Here is a 17,802-nt window from a genome sequence, read left to right on the forward strand (position 1 = left end):
CGGGGGGGGGCTGTGAGGGTGTGACGGGGGGGCGTGAGGATGTGAGAGGGGCTGTGAGGGTGTCACGGGGGGGTTGTGAGGGTGTGACGGGGGGGCTGTGAGGGTGTGACGGGGGGGCTGTGAGGGTGTGACAGGGGCTGTGAGGGTGTGACGGGGGGGCTGTGAGGGGGTGACGGGGGGGCTGTGAGGGGGTGACGGGGGGGCTGTGAGGGTGTGACGGGGGGGCTGTGAGGGTGTGACGGGGGGGTTGTGAGGGGGTGACGGGGGGCTGTGAGGGTGTGACGGGGGGCTGTGAGGGTGTGACGGGGGGGCTGTGAGGGTGTGACGGGGGGGCTGTGAGGGTGTGACGGGGGGGCTGTGAGGGTGTGACGGGTGGGGGTCAGGAGGGTGTGACGGGGGGGCTGTGAGGGTGTGACGGGGGGGCTGTGAGGGTGTGACGGGTGGGGCTGTGAGGGTGTGACAGGGGCCGTGAGGGGGTGACGGGGGGGCTGTGAGGGGGTGACAGGGGCCGTGAGGGGGTGACGGGTGGGGGACGTGTGGGTGTGACGGGGGAGGCCGTGCGGGTGTGACGGGGGGGCTGTGAGGGGGTGACGGGTGGGGCTGTGAGGGTGTGACAGGGGCCGTGAGGGGGTGACGGGGGGGCCGTGAGGGTGTGACAGGGGCCGTGAGGGGGTGACGGGTGGGGGACGTGTGGGTGTGACGGGGGAGGCCGTGCGGGTGTGACGGGGGGGCTGTGAGGGGGTGACAGGGGCCGTGAGGGTGTGACGGGGGGGCTGTGAGGGTGTGACGGGGGAGGGGGGTCTGTGAGGGTGTGACGGGGGGGCTGTGCGGGTGTGACATGGGTCATGAGGGTGTGACGGGGGGGCTGTGAGGGTGACGGGTGGGGGACGTGAGGGTGTGACAGGGGCCGTGAGGGTGTGACGGGGGGGCTGTGAGGGGGTGACGGGTGGGGGACGTGTGGGTGTGACGGAGTGACGGGGGAGGCCGTGCGGGTGTGATGGGGGGGGGCTGTGAGGGTGTGACGGGTGGGGGATGTGAGGGTGTGACCAGTGGGGGCCGTGAGGGTGTGACAGGGGGGATGTGAGGGTGTGATGGGGGGCTGTGAGGGTGTGACATTCGGAGGGCTGTGAGGATACAACCAGGGGGGCACAGCTGTGGGCATCTTCCCCAGCTCTCTCAATAGCCTGCATTCCCCTCATTCGGGGCCTGGACGACAGCCTGGTCTGCTGTCGCTGGCCAGCCACACGGCCCCACCGCAGTTAGGAAGCCAGAGCGTGGACAGGCACCAAGGAAAGCCAGAGGCCCCAGGAGGCAGGAGAAGATCCTGACGGGAAGGCCTGACACACCCTCCTCATCAGGAGAACCAGCCTTCGGCCAGCAAACAAGCCCGTGCTCCGCACCCTGAGGCCGGCCCCCCCCCCACCACCACCGACCTGCTACTTTGGGAGGCCCAGCCATACCCCCTCAGGCGGCCACACCTGTTCCCGGACGGTCCACACCTGGCACACCCCAGCCCTCTGCCCCCAGCGCGTGCACTCAGGGAACACCCAGCCCAAACCATGACAAAACCCGAACCAAGCAGAATGCGGGCTGAGACCTGAGGCCTGCCGGCTCCCCTCCAGGCAGAGGCTGTGACAATCCCCACGGGGTGAGATGGCAGGTAAGCCCGGCCCTGCTCCGCAGGAGGAGCCTCAGCCCACCCCGGAAGCGCCTCCAGAGCGCTGCTCCAGCAGCGTGGGGCCCTGGGGCTTCGCACAGAAACCATCCCATGTGCTGCCTCCATGGAGAGGACGAGGCTCACGGGAGAGAGGACCGGCTGGGGCAGCCGGGGCACAGAGCAGCTCAGAACCTCGGGCTAACCCAAGAAGGAAGCGCCGAAAGCTGGCGGGCCGTGTCCAAGAGCCAGGACAGACCGGCGGGATGCAGCTCCCGGGCGTTATTCATCTGAGCCTCAGAATGAGCAACGACGGGAACGGTGGCTGAGTGAACACCAGCGCTGACAAACGAGTCAGCTCAGCCGAGTCCGACTCTGCAACCCCGTGGACTGCAGCACGCCGGGCCTCCATGCCCATCGCCAAGCCCTGAAGCTTGCTCGGACTCGTGTCCATCAAGAGAGCAACAGAAATAGCAGCTGACAGCCCAACAGGGTGGCTCCTCCTTACCCAAGATTCCACCCACTGACGGCAAGACATGCTGGGGGCGGAAGCCGCCACTCCAATTCGTGGAGGAGCTTCACGAGAAACACGACCTTCACAGAGTCTCCCAGTATCTCCCGCAAGACTGTCCTCAGGTACCGGGGGCACCTGCAGGCTCTCCTCACGCCGGGTCGTCACGGACAAAGGGGCAGGTCTCTGGTCTCCTGACACCCAGCCCTAGGCTTCTGGAAAGCAGCGCAGGCCCTTGGATAAGGAAGACAGGGAGCTGGAGACCAGAGGAACCAGGAGTCCCCGCAAGTCCCCGGGCAGAGTGCGAAAGCACCCTGAGAGGTTACCATGACGACTGCACACCCGGCGACCGGGCGCCATCTCTGCATGACCACACGACGGCCGTGCACACACGGCGACCGGGCACCATCTCTGCGTGACCACGCAATGGCTGTGCACAAGGTGACCAGACGCCGTGTCCACATGACCACTGAGTGTGCAATGACTGGGGTGCCGTGTCCAGGGGTGACCACGTGTAACCACTGATGCCTGTACATACAGTGACAGGCACTGTGTCCATGTGGCGACACGACTGTACACACAGTGACTGGGTGCCCCATCCACGTGTAAGCTCGTGTGATGACGTAACAACTGAGACTGGGGGCTGTGTCCGCACGTGACCACACATGACGAGATGACTGAATATACACACAGAGACCAGCGTCGTGTCCACACGTCACCACGTGTGACCGCGAGAGGACTGTAAGCACAGCAATGACCAGGCACCGTGAAGGTGTCCTCATGTGACCACACGGCTGTACACGCAGTGAACGGGTGCTGGGTCCATGTGCGGTTACTGTGACAGCTGTGTGCAGACCAGACAGCTGCACCGTCATGTTCTGACAGTGATTCAGAAGGACTGCCCTCGTCTGCGTTAAGAGGTGGACCTGACTCCGAGCAGTGCAGAGGAGACACTGCACACGTGCCTGTGGGTGTGTTCACACGGGGGCACATGTGAAGGACAGAGTGGAGGTTGGTAAAGATAGACGGGCATCACTGTGCTAACCTTGGAACTTTTCTGTATGTTTGAAATTATTTCAAAATAAACTGTCGTAAAAAGCAGCTAGAAAAGCCTTCAGATGAGAAGCAAGCCGTGCACTGCGGGCTCAGAGGCCAAAGCCGAGCATGAGGGTGGAGGCGGCAGCGAGGACTTGCGGCAGGAGCACAGGCTCTGTCCCCAGGACCCTGGCACACTGGACAACGGCTCCTGCGGCTGAGGGCGGGGCCCTGCCCCGGGCGGCCTGGGGTGAAGGGCATGGCGCCCGACGCGGAGCCCACAGCCCAGGGTGCTCAGCGCTCACACCACACCCACGTGCATGGGGGCTCCTCCGGCTTCTGCGCCTGCACCCCGTGTGGACGGGGGCCAGGACACACACAGGCCCCAGCGCAGCTGAGGGACCCATGTCCCGGAAAGCGCAGGACCAAGACGTAGAGACACGGATGGGGCTGGGACCGAGGGGCCAGCGGGCCCAGGAGCCAGAAGCCACAGCTGCGTTCACCTCAGTCAGCACAGGGGTCTCAGTTTGCCTTTCCTGAGTCGGGAAGACGAGAAGCTGGGTGACCCCAGGCTGGGAGAGGTGGCGCCCGGTCAGGCCCCCGGGGGGAGCTGATCTCCAGACACCCAGGACCAGCACTGAGGCCGCACGTGGGTCCCGACCCGCAAGGTCTGGGCCGCGAGCTACGCTCACACAGCTCACCCGCCTGCCCCGACGTCGGCACCTGACTTCAGGCGTCCCCTCCCGGGAGCGTCCTTGGCTGCCCCCTCAGTAACGCCGCCATGACCCACCCCACCAGGTAGGGCAGGGGGGCCAGCTGCCTCAGCCCAGAACCCCAAAGTCCCACTGTCCACCGAGGGCGGGGTGGGACCACACCTCGTCTCCAACCGGGGCCTCACGTGGACGGACCCCGGCACCCCTCAGCCCATCACAGCTGCCCCCCACCGCCCACCACCCACACTCGTCAACCCTCCCTGAAACAGGAGGCCTCGGGGGCCCGAGGCCCTTCTAAGAGGCCCTTCCGGGAGCTCAGCCGGCAGCCTCACCGACGGCGCCAGAGCTGTGCTGTCGGCACCTGAGCAGGAGTCAGGACGGTGGCACTGAGTGGTGCGGGGACCGAGCTCATCCCCACTGCAGTCCCACCACCGGCGCCACCTCTGGGCCCAGGGGTCCTTGCTGGCGAGAACGGGGCGTCTGGAGACGAACCAGAGCGGGCACAGCTGCACAGCCCAGCACTCCCACGAACTCAGCACAAACCACCCACCTCCGGCCACCACCACCAGCGACATCTGCCCACAAAATTAAGGTTCATAACTCCCCCAAAAAAAGGTCTGTTTTAAGGATATTCTGTAACACACCTATAAGCATGCCAGAGTGAGCCCGTTTCACCCTGCATCTACCCGAAGGCACCCAGGAACACTGACACACACGGCGTGCCAGGCCTGGGCAAGCGCGGATCTCAGCTACACCCGTCCCCACTCAAAGCGCAGCACTGCTGCTGGGGGCACCGGGCAGAAGGGGCACGCACGGTGTGGGGCGGGGGGAGGACGGACAGGCAGGTGGGCAGGACGCGGCTACGAGAGGGCGAGGGTCCTCACGGGGCTGGAGCCTGAGGCGCTGCCGGGTCTCCAGTGAAGGACAGACCAGCCCGTCAGATGAACAGAAAGAGACGCTCCAGAGAAAACGAATACTCTCTGGGCCTGAAATGTCTGCACAAGCCTCTACCTAACAAAGCCTGTGCGAGCCTCTCCTCTAATGCCGCTGTGCCTTTAAAACTCAAGCTGCCAGCAGCCAGTTTTGCATAAAAAGGAACAGCAGCACTTAGTCACAAGCTCACAGAAGAGAAACGATTTCACTTCTCTCAACCTCGTCTAGCTCTGTCCCAGATCGAAGCAAAACAAAATGATGGGTTAAAACAAAGTTTTCAGCCATGACCTGACTTTAAATTAGGACTTCTCCGTTTATAATCATCTACCTGATTGGACCTAACAGAAGCAGAAGATTTTAAGAAAAGGTGGCAATAATACACAGAACTATACAAAAAAGATCTTAATGACCCAGATAACCACGAAGGCATGATCACTCACAGACCCAGACATCCTGGAGTGCAAAGTCAAGTGGGCCTTAGAAAGAACCACTACAAACAAAGCTAGTGCGGGTGATGGAATTCCACTTAAGCTGTTTCAAATCCTAAAAGATCATTCTGTGAAAGCGCTGCACTCAATATGCCAGCAAATCTGGAAAATTCAACAGTGGCCACAGGACTAAAAAAGGTCAGTTTTCACTCCAATCCCAAAAAAAGGCAATGCCAAAGAATGTTCAAACTACCACACAACTGCACTCATCTCACATGCTACCAAAGTAATGCTCAAAATTCTCCAAGCAAGGCTTCAACAGTACGTGAACCGAGAACTTCCAGATGTTCAAGCTGGATTTAGAAGAGGCAGAGGAACAACAGATCAAATTGCTAACATCCAGTGGATCATCAAAAAAGAAAGAGAGTTCCAGAAAAACATCTGCTTCTGCTTTCTTGACTATACCAAAGCCTTTGACTGTGTGGATCACAACAAACTGTGGAAAATTCTTTAAGAGATGGGAATACCAGACCACCTTACCAACCTCCTGAGAAATCTGTATGCAGGTCAAGAAGCAACTGTTAGAATCAGACATGGAACTGGTTCCAAACTGGGAAAAGAGTACGTCAAGACTGTATAACGTCACCCTGCTTATTTAATTTACATGCAGAGAATATCGCGCGAAACGCCAGGCTGGATGAAGCACAAGCTGGAATCAAGACTGCTGATAGAAATGTCAATAACCTCAGATATGAAGACAACACCACCCTTATGGCAGAAAGCGAAGAGGAACTGAAGAGTCTCTTGATGAAAGTGAAAGAGGAGAGTGAAAACGGTGGCTTAAAACTCAACATTCAAAGAACTAAGATCATGGCATCCGGTCCCATCACTTCATGCAAACAGAGGGGGAAACAACTGAAACAGTGACAGACTACTTTCTCGGGCTCCAGAATCACTGCAGATGGCGAATGCAGCCACGAAATTAAAAAATGCTTCCTCCTTGGAAGAAAAGCTATGACCATAAGAAGCAGAAACGTTACTTTGTCGACAAAAGTCCATCTACTCAAAGCTATGGTCTTTCCAGCAGCCGTGTATGGATGTGAGGTGCTGTCTCTCAGTCATATCTGACTCTGTGCGCCCCCATGGACTATAGCCCCCTGGGCTCCTCTGTCCCTGGTATTCGCCAGGCAGGAATACTGGAGTGTGTTGCCATTTCCTTCTCTGTGGATGGGAGAGTTGGACCATACAGAAAGCTGAGCACTGAAGAATTGATGCTTTTGAACTGTGGTGTTGCAGAAGACTCTTGAAAATCCCTTGGACTGCTAGATCAAACCAGTCCATCCTAAAGGAGATCAACCTTGAATATTCACTGGAAGGACTGATGCTGAAGCTGAAGCTACAATACTTTGGCCACCTGATGTGAAGAGCTGACCCACTGAAAAAGACCCTGATGCTGGAAAAGACTGAGGACAAGAGAAGGGGGCAACACAGGATGAGATGGTTGGATGGCATCACCAACTCAATGGACATGGTTTGAGCAGACTCTGGAAGATGACGGACAGGGAGGCCTGGCGTGCTGCAGTCCGAGGGGCCAGATAAACAACAAGTCATGTTTCAGCATCAGTAAGTGTACCTGAACTTCCAGCGTAACTGGGCACCCTGTATCCTGACTTCCTAAACCTGGCAACCCTCCACTGAGTCTATGAGAACCAGCAAGAAGCAGAAGGACCCTGGGTTTCTGATATTTTAAGATGGTGATTTACATTTTCAAAAGGCAATATCCTCTGCCCTATGAAATCATACTCCTGAAACAAAAAGAGAAATATTAAACAAATAATTTGTTCATAAGAGAACAGAACACAGAAGAAAATAAAATTCAGAGAAAAAAAAACAAAGGCGTCGTGAAGCCCTTCTCTAAGGTCTGCAGGCACTCTTACGGGAAACAAAGAGCAGGCCCAGGCCAAGGCCTCTGCCCAGGGTCCAGCCCAGCGGCGGCCTCTGCCCCGAGAACCACGCGGTCGCCAATGCCAGCTGGGCCATCCACCCACCGGCACCCCCTAATTTTAAACTATTACCACGTATCAATTTCACAAGCCAGTCATCAAGACACTTGGGAAAGAATGAATCCTTTCAACATCTCACATATTTTTTCCCCTCTTTTGTCTGTTTTTCCCCTTGACAGAAAAAAAAGTTCCTAAATTTGGAAAACACAATTAATACCCAATGTGGCTGCATACAAGGCATTTCACTGACTCTGAGACAGACAGGCTCCTTGTCGTCTGCGGCTGGGAAGCCGGCCTCTCTGCAAAGGGCCAGTGGCCGCAGACGGCCGCACTCCCGATGCCCCTCTCCCAGCTGCCCGCTCTCCTGGCTGCAGCTCTGCCGACGCCCGCTCTCCCGACGCCCACTCTGCCGACGCCCGCGCTCCCGACGCCCGCGCTCCCGGCTGCAGCTCTGGCTGCAGCTCTCCCGACGCCCGCTCTCCAAGACGCCCGCTCTCCTGGCTGCAGCTCTCCCGACGCCCGCGCTCCCGACGCCCGCGCTCCCGGCTGCGGCTCTCCCGACGCCCGCTCTGCAGACGCCCGCGCTCCCGACGCCCGCGCTCCCGACGCCCGCGCTCCCGACGCCCGCGCTCCCGGCTGCGGCTCTCCCGACGCCCGCTCTGCAGACGCCCGCGCTCCCGACGCCCGCGCTCCCGACGCCCGCGCTCCCGGCTGCGGCTCTCCCGACGCCCGCTCTGCAGACGCCCGCGCTCCCGACGCCCGCGCTCCCGGCTGCGGCTCTCCCGACGCCCGCTCTGCAGACGCCCGCGCTCCCGACGCCCGCGCTCCCGGCTGCAGCTCTCCCGACGCCCGCGCTCCCGACGCCCACTCTCCAAGACGCCCGCTCTCCTGGCTGCAGCTCTCCCGACGCCCGCTCTGCAGACGCCCGCGCTCCCGACGCCCGCGCTCCCGGCTGCGGCTCTCCCGGACGCCCGCTCTGCCGACGCCCGCTCTCCCGACGCCCCTCTCCCGGCTGTGCATCTTCACCAGTCCCCCACGCCCCGCAAGGCCGCAGACCCAGCATCGCCCCAGGCAGACGCTTTGGACTGAACAGAACCCGCGCGGCACGTGCAGGCTGTGCTGGGACGCAGATCTGAACCAATCAACCATAAGGTGACATTCCAACAAGACTGGAGGGAAATCTTAAAATGGTTAGATGATGTGAATTACTGGAATTTTGTTAGGTCTCAGACGGCAAAGAAGCTGCCTGCAATGTGGGAGACCCAGGTTCGATCCCTGGGTGGGGAACATCCCCTGGAGGAGGGCATGGCTAACCCACTCCAGCGCTCTAGCCTGGAGAATCCCGTGGACTCCGTCCATGGGGTCGCAAAGAGTCAGACACGACTGACCAACTAATACTTTCACTTTCTTTCAGTAAATGACAGTTATGTTTAAAATGTCTGCTTTTAAAAAAAAAAAAAAAAAAAACACGCTCCGAGTACAGAGGTGGAAATTTCATGACCCCTAACGCATGTTGCAGAGACCTGCCCAGCCACAGAAAGCAAGGAAGACACGGGCCGTGCGGTGAGGTCACTTCTGTCAGAGGTGGGAACCCGCTCTTCACGGGAGTCCAGGGGCAACAGCAGAGACCTGCGTGGAAGCGGAACCGCACGCGCCCCTCACAGGGTCCAGCGACACCCCAGGACCTGGCCCGCTCAGGCGCTGTGCCGTGGGATCGCCCACACCCTCCGCCAGGCCGAGGAGACTGAGGCACGCCTGCAGCCAGGGACACAGCGTGCCTGACGGACCCCAGCCAGCCTCACTGTGTAACACACACAAGTGGCATCACAGACACATCTGCAGAGTCTGCTGTGAGACAGACAGTTCAGTCCAGGCGCTCAGTCGTGTCCGACTCTCTGCAACCCCATGAATCGCAGCATGCCAGGCCTCCCTGTCCATCACCAACTCCCGGAGTCCACCCAAACCCACGTCCATTGAGTCGGTGATGCCATCCAACCATCTCATCCTCTGTCGTCCCCTTCTCCTTCTGCCCTCAATCTTTCCCAGCATAAGGGTCTTTTCCAATGAGTCAGTTCTTCGAATCAGGTGGCCAAAGTATTGGAGTTTCAGCTTCAACATCAGTCCTTCCGATAAATACCCAGGACTGATCTCCTTTAGGATGGACTGGCTAGATCTCCCTGCAGTCCAAGGGACTCTCAAGAGTTTTCTCCAACACCACAGTTCAGAGACATCAATTCTTCAGCGCTCAGCTTTATAGACCAACTCTCACATCCATACACAACTACAGGAAAAACCACAGCCCTGACTAGACGGACCTTTGTTGGCAAAGTAACGTCTCTGCTTTTTAATATGCTGTCTAGGTTGGTCGTAACTTTTCTTCCAAGGAGTAAGCGTCTTTTAATTTCAAGGCTGCAGTCACCATCTGCAGTGATTTTTGGAGCCCAAAATAAAGTCTGTCACTGTTTCCACTGTTTCCCCATCTATTTGCCATGAAGTGATGGGACAAGATGCCATGATCTTCGTTTTCTGAATGTTGAGCTTTAAGCCAACTTTTTCACTCTCCTCTTTCACTTTCATCAAGAGGCTTTTTAGTTCTTCATTTTCTGCCATAAGGGTGGTGTCATCTGCACATCTGAGGTTATTGATATTTCTCCCAGCAATCTTGATTCCAGCTTGTATGTGCTTTTTCCAGCCCAGCGTTTCTCATGATGTACTCTGCATAGAAGTTAAATAAGCAGGGTGACAATATACAGCCTTGACGCACTCCTTTTCCTATTTGGAACCAGTCTGTTGTTCCGTGTCCAGTTCTAACTGTTGCTTCCTGATCTGCATACAGGTTTCTCACAAGGGAGGTCAGGTGGTCTGGTATTCCCATGTCTTTTAAGAATTTTCCACAGTTTACTGTGACCCACACAGTCAAAGGTTTTGGCATAGTGGAAAAAGCAGAGCCAGACAGTCACCCCCAAATCCAGCCACCCAAAGGCGAGGTCCCGCCACAGCCGGGCCCCGATCCACGGCCGGCCCAGGCAGCCACCGCTGCCTCCGCCTCTCGAGGCCGCCCCGTCTCTGCCACCCTCCCACCCCGGCTTGGCCCCATTCCTGAAGGCGCATGCAGGCCAGAGCCGGGCCCTACCCCACCCCGCCGAGGCCGCTGACTCGCAAACTTCAGACTGTCCTGGAGCTGCACACCCATGTCCACTTCGGAAAGCCACCTGGCCCCGTCCACACACACCCAGTCCCTCCCCCAGGGCCTCAGCTGCCACGACGGCCCAAAGGCACAGCAGCCAGCAGCCACACCCCCGGCGCAGGAGCCCAAGCTTGAGGTGCACACACCTCGCAGCAAGCATGCCCTGCACACAGCCAGAGAGCCTGCAGCCGCTGCTAAGGCCCAACGCGGACAGAGGGAGAGGCACTCTTTAAGCAGGAGTCTCGGTCGGGCTTCACTCCTGCGCACCATCAGCAGGCTCGACGTCTCCTCAGCAAGCACACGCGGCCCGGCTCCCTCCCCGTTCCAACCCCTGAGGCCACTAGTAGCAGGGACAGTCCATCAGCTCCTTTTCTCACTCCAGTCTCGCCCTCTTCAATCTTCACATCTGCTCTGCAGTTCAAAAGCCGCCTTCTGAAACTGCGGCCCCCTGCATCTTCTCAAAACACCCAGTGCCACCCCGTCCATGAGCTCACGCTCACATCTAACAGCACGGAGAATCCCAAAGCAGCCACTGGCCAGATCCAGACCCAGCCCATCCGTGTGCTTCCAGCAGCTAAGAGTGGCTTTCGTATGTGTAACGTGTAAAAGTAAAAAAGCGTGTGTATCAGAAACCACGAGGAGCACGCACAGATGGCCTTGCCAGAAGAGGTCTGCTGAGCCCTAATCCAGCCCAACAACTTTCAGGGCCAAATCAGCCTGGCAAACACCCCAGGGCGCCAACCTACGGCATCAAGCTCCTCAGCGCTCCCAGGTCAGAGCCGTGGTCTTGGCCTGCACGCCCTTCGCTCAGCTTTCACCCCGAAGGTCCAGCTCTGCACTGAGCCCCACGAGGAACTACACCCTGCCAACCTCGCTGGACAGGGAGACCCCAGGAAATGCGGCGGACTTACTCCCCCAGCTAAGCCCTAGCACCCAGCCTAACAATGCTCCAGGATACGTGTTCCGTGCCACGTGTCCCAAGGCTATCTGATGAACACATTTCAAGGGATGATGGACCACAAAGTGCAGGCCTGTAACATCAAGAGGGAAGTCACGCAGTCACACGAAGACCGCAGAGAGCAGAGCCCACCACACCTCACTGACCTGCACCTGCCCTTCGAGAGGAAACGAGAAATCAAAGGAGCAAAGGGGATGCTCTGCAATGGGGGCGGGAGCATCCTGGGCTCTCTGCCAAGGACGGAAGCCAGCTCGTGCAGCGAGGGCGCTGGACCAGAGGGCTGGTGAGCGGCGAGGGGCCGGGACGCGAGGCGCTGGTGAGCGGCGAGGGCGCTGGACCAGAGGGCTGGTGAGCGGCGAGGGCGCTGGACCAGAGGGCTGGTGAGCGGCAAGGGGGCTGGACGCGAGGGGCTGGTGAGCGGCGAGGGGGCTGGACGCGAGGGGCTGGTGAGCGGCGAGGGGCCGGGATCAGAGGGCTGGTGAGCGGCGAGGGCGCTGGACCAGAGAAGCTGGTGAGCGGCAAGGGGGCTGGACTCGAGGCGCTGGTGAGCGGCAAGGGGCCTGGACCAGAGGGCTGGTGAGCGGCGAGGGGCCGGGAGGCGAGGGGCTGGTGAGCGGCGAGGGCGCTGGACCAGAGGGCTGGTGAGCGGCGAGGGCGCTGGACCAGAGGGCTGGTGAGCGGCGAGGGCGCTGGACCAGAGGGCTGGTGAGCGGCGAGGGGCCTGGACCAGAGGGCTGGTGAGCGGCGAGGGGGCTGGACCAGAGGGCTGGTGAGCGGCGAGGGCGCTGGACCAGAGGGCTGGTGAGCGGCGAGGGCGCTGGACCAGAGGGCTGGTGAGCGGCGAGGGGCCTGGACCAGAGGGCTGGTGAGCGGCGAGGGCGCTGGACCAGAGGGCTGGTGAGCGGCGAGGGCGCTGGACCAGAGGGCTGGTGAGCGGCGAGGGCGCTGGACCAGAGGGCTGGTGAGCGGCGAGGGGCCGGGACGCAAGGGGCTGGTGAGCGGCGAGGGCGCTGGACCAGAGGGCTGGTGAGCGGCGAGGGGGCTGGACCAGAGGGCTGGTGAGCGGCGAGGGGCCTGGACCAGAGGGCTGGTGAGCGGCGAGGGGGCTGGACCAGAGGGCTGGTGAGCGGCGAGGGGGCTGGACGCGAGGGGCTGGTGAGCGGCGAGGGGCCTGGACCAGAGGGCTGGTGAGCGGCGAGGGGACGGGACGCGAGGGGCTGGTGAGCGGTGAGGGGCGCTGGACTCGAGGTGCTGGTGAGCGGCGAGGGGACGGGACGCGAGGGGCTGGTGAGCGGCGAGGGGACGGGTGAAGGGCCTGGACGCGAGGGGCTGGTGAGCGGCGAGGGCGCTGGACCAGAGAAGCTGGTGAGCGGTGAGGAGGCTGGACGCGAGGCGCTGGTGAGCGGTGAGGGGACGGGACGTGAGGGGCTGGTGAGCGGCGAGGGCGCTGGACGCGAGGGGCTGGGTGAGCGGCGAGGGGGCTGGACCGGTGGGGCTGGGAGGGTAGCAACTCCACCACACGCTCTCTGACATGCCTGTCCAGACTGCAGTCCTGCCTGGTGTCAGAAGACACTCAGAAGCTGCTTCCTAAACCGGCTCTGTAGAGACAGCACACAGAGCCCGTCCACCCCGGCCCTGCTGCCTCCAGGCCCTGCGCCTCTGCCCCAGGACAGGCACTGAGCCCCTGGTGGGGACCAGCACGCCAGGACGCTCCCAGCCGGCACCCCCTCTGTGGCCACTGCTGCTTGCAGCCCAAGGAAGGTCTCACGCTGGACCGAGGGCACCGCCGGGAAGTCACCAGGGACCCGCGTCGGCCGGGCCCCACGGCTGTCACGGGCACCAGGCGGGCAGCGCCGCCTCCCTCGAGAGATGCTCCTTCCCACAGGCACAGCCGGAGCCGCGGGAACGGGGTCATTTTCTCTCCTCTCCCCGTTACTAATGTGACGGGAAGGGCCTTCCAGTGTTTTGATAAGAAAGCTTTCAATCCACTGAACAGCAGGCAGCACGAGCGAGCTGTAACTGACCACCCCCCTGGGCCGGGGCTCCCGCAGCCCCGCTCCACACTCCGTGCAGATCACGGGAGGGGATACAGAGCTGGATGGAGCTGATACATCAAGGAGGAGGAGACACGGCTGAAGCACCTCCCACGAGACACCGGAGGGGAGGGCCCCTGCAGGGCCGCCAGGCGCCGGCAGGCAGACGGAGGTGGGCCGAGCCTCTGACGGGCAGGAGAGCCCCGGGCTTCCTGGGAGGAGGGCCGGCCCCCGCTGAACACTGACTCAAAGGGTGCCGGCAACCAGGACCCGCGCCACCCACAGAAAGGCGGCGGAGGGCCAGCCACAGCCCGGCTCGGCGGGACGGGCCACCATCTGGTGGTGAGGAGCGGAAGTGCAGGCTATGCGCAGAACACCAGAGAGATTCACTTCCCATCAGAAAGGCTCTTGCAAGACTAAGTTCCTGATCTGATTCGAGATCTTTTTCTAATCTTTCCACAATACTGCTCTATAATGGGACTGAAACAACATGGGAAAAACACACACATTCACAGCTCAATTTCCTTCAAAATCCCCATTTGACAAAAGGATTGAGCGCAGTGGAGACAGTAAGCCAAAGGGCGTGGAGGCTGTGAAGCCCGCAGCGCAACAACACGGAGCCCGCTCCCATGAGAATGAGCGCCCGCCCATCAGAATGAGCACCACTGCAGACCCAGCACGCCCCCCCAGCAGGCCCCCAGGCCACTGCCGTCACAGCACCCCCCCCAGCAGGCCCCCAGGCCACTGCCGGACCAGCACGCCCCCCAGCACGCCCCCAGTAGCTCTGAGCAGCCCAGCCCAGACCAGCTGACAGAGGGTCTCTCCCTGTCTCTCTGGGTTACAGCCACTCCCTGCCTACATTAGAAATCAGAACTGGGACAGTCCCCCACTTTCTTTCAAAATAACAAGAAACCCACATTAACATAAAATATATTTATGAAAAACAAAGTGAAGTCGCTCAGTTGTGTCCAACTCTTTCTGACCCCACGGACTGTAGCCTAACAGGATCCTCTGCCCAAGGGATTTTCCAGGCAAGTGTGCTGGAGTGCGCTGCCATTTCCTTCTCCAAGGGGATCTTCCTGACCCAGGGATAGAACCCGGTCTCGCGCATTGTAGGCAGACGCTAGGGAAGTCTACCGCTTTTCAAAACAAAAGCACAGGCAACTCTTCGCACTATCTTGTAACAACTTGGAAAAAAATAGACGAATGAATAAATAACTGAACCATTTTGCTAAAAAAAAAAAAGTAGAGACAAGAACGGTGTTGCTTTACACGCGTTTACAAGCTGCCCTCCTGGCTTCACAGAGCACCGCTCGCCTCCTGCACACTCGCCTCTTGCACACTTGTCTGCACTCATCTCCTGCGTGTTCATCTGCACACTCATCTACTCAGCACACTCATCTGCACACTTGTCTCTTGCACACTCATCTGCACACTCGTCTCTTGCACACTCATCTCCTGCACTCTCCTGCACACTCGTCTGCACACTCATCTCCTCTACAAGCCCATCTCCCGCACGCTCGTCTCTCAGAACCTGCGTTCTGTGCTCAGGACCGGGCGAGAGGGGGAGGCAGCTGATGGTGGACCTGCGGCTGTGGCAGACCCTGGGCTCTGCTCTCACTGCACAGGGGTGTGGACAGTGCTCCCTGCATGGACGGACGGTGACTGAGTGGGGCTGGCGCTCAGGCGCCAGTGAAGGAAGGGGGGCTGGTGCAGCCTGGTTGGGATGAGGGGTGAGGCCTGGGACCATGCACTGCAGGGGTGACCTGATGCGTCTCTTGGGGCAACTCTGTTTCCACAGAGCATTATTCCACTCGGGGTCATCTTTCTATTAATTTCTTTTTCTACTGTAAAACTAATAAATGTTATTATTTTTTTTTAAACTTATATTCCAAAAAACATTTTTAAAACCACTATCAATCCCAATCCCATAATTCAAATACCCACGTTAACTACTGGTATAGTTCCATCTGTTTTTTTCCCCAAATTTCATAGGAAATTTAAATTTGGGTTCATCTGTAATGTACACAAAATACTAAGAACCTGTGTGTGGTTCAAGAACCAGACATGGAACAATGGGCTGGTTCCAAACGGAGAAAAGAGCTGTCAGAGCTGCACGCTGTCACCTGCTCACGGAGGGGCCTGGCGGTGTCACCTGCTCACGGGGGAGCCTGGCGCTGTCACCTGCTTACGGAGGAGCCAGGTGGGCTGCAGTCCATGGGGTCGCTAAGAGTTGGACACGACTCAGCAATTTCACTTTCACTTTTCACTTTCATGCATTGGAGAAAGAAATGGCAACCCACTCCAGTGTTCTTGCCTGGAGAATCCCAGGGACGGGGGAGCCTGGTGGGCTGCCATCTATGGGGTCACACAGAGTCAGACACGACTGAAGCGGCGCAGCAGCAGCAGCAGCAGCAGCAGCGGAGTACATCATGAGAAACTGGGCTGGAAGAAGCACAAGCTGGAGTCAAGGTTGCCGGGAGAAATATCAATAACCTCAGACATGCAGATGACACCACCCTTATGGCAGAAAGTGAAGAACTGAAGAGCCTCTTGATGAAAGTGAAAGAGGAGAGCGAAAAAGTTGACTTAAAGCTCAACCTTCAGAAAACGAAAATCATGGCATCTGGTCCCATCACTTCATGGCGAACAGATGGGGGAACAGTGGAAACAGTGGCTGACTTTACTTTCTTGCGCTCCAAAATCACTGTGGACAGAGACTGCAGCCATGAAATCACACACCTCCTCCTCAGAAGAAAAGCCATGACCAACCTGGACAGCATATTCAAAAGCAGAGACATCACTTTGCTGACAAAGGTCCATCTAGTCAAAGCTATGGTTTTCCAGTAGTCATGTATGGATGTGAGAGATGGACCATAAAGAAGGCTGAGCACCGAAGAATTGATGCTTTTGAACTGTGGTGTTGGAGAGGGCTCTTGAGAGTTCCCTGGACAGCACGGCGATCAAACCAGCCAGTCCTAAAGAAAATCAACCCTGAATACTCATCAGAAGGACCGATGCTGAAGCTAAAACTCCAATATTTTGGCCACCTGACTGATACAAAAAGTCAACTCATCAGAAAAAACCCTGACGCTAGGAAAGACTGAAGGCAAAAGGAGAAGAGGCTGACAGAGGATAAGACGGTCAGACAGCATCACGGACTCAACAGGCATGAATTCGAGCAAACTCCGGGAGACGGTGAAGGACAGGGGAGCCTGCTGGGCCGCAGTCCATGGGGCTGCAGAGTCGGACACGACTTAAGCACTAAACAACAAGAAGCACGTGTGCACAAACGCCCCCATTTTCAAAGCCAGGATGATGAACGTTCAGGCTGAAAAGCAGCCGAGATGCCTACGGTCGCAAGGCCTCTGTGCTGGTGTCAGAAAGTAGAGCCAAAAGCCGCCATCCCCAGCACACACACTGGGCAGGGCTGCAGACACAGACGGGCGCGTCTGACACGCCCCACGGTTCTCAAGTTCCAACCCAGGCAGGTGGCACCAGCCCATGTCCCAGCTGCCACCTCCTATCCAAACTGGGCCCCTCACCTGCAGGCACGCGGGCCCTCCTTCCACTCGGAACCCTTCCTTTCTGGCCCTCTCCCTGGAGAATTAGCCTCTCTTTCTCCCAGAGGCTGCAGGATTCTTTTCCAAGATGGACCAGAGTCAAGACAAACTTAAAAGGATTTCAGCCCAGGGCAACACTGTCCACAGTAACACAGCAGGGCTAGCAAGGATAACTTTAAATTCTCCAGCAGCCCTGTTAGAAAGTGTCAAGAGGAGTAATTAATGTAAATAAACGTTATTTAACCCAATACACATCCAAAATGTTACCAGCTCAACATGTAACTAATATTTAAAAAAAAAACAGTATCCTGCAAAAGCACAGAATGTCTCAATTAGCCTCTGAAAGCCAATGTATACTTCACACATAAAGGACATCTCAGTTGGGGTGGACAAATTTCAGATGTTCAAACATCACATGGGGCTCATGGAGGGGGTGGCAGGCACCTCTCCACTCCAGCCTGAACAAGTGCAGAAGCCAGCCCACCCCAGATTCCACCTGCCTCCTGGAGCTGGGAGAGCTGGGTCTCCGCCGGCAGCAGGAAGGGGTGCCAGGAGCCTCCTCCAGCTGCTCCGACAGCCAGGCGCCTCCTCGGGGCTGCTTCCACACCTTCTCTCTCCGTTAACAGCAACCTATTAAAACTAATAAAACTAATAAAGATAATAAAGCTGTGTAACCATGAGACTTTCTCAAACTAGAACACAAGGACCTTGCCAGAGACAAGGCACCATGTTCATTCTCCCCTGACCCTCGATCAGAAGCTGAGACACAGGGCACGAAACGCCT

This window comes from Capricornis sumatraensis, chromosome 1 (assembly GCF_032405125.1).
Source record: "Capricornis sumatraensis isolate serow.1 chromosome 1, serow.2, whole genome shotgun sequence".
Classification (NCBI taxonomy): Eukaryota; Metazoa; Chordata; class Mammalia; order Artiodactyla; family Bovidae; genus Capricornis; species Capricornis sumatraensis.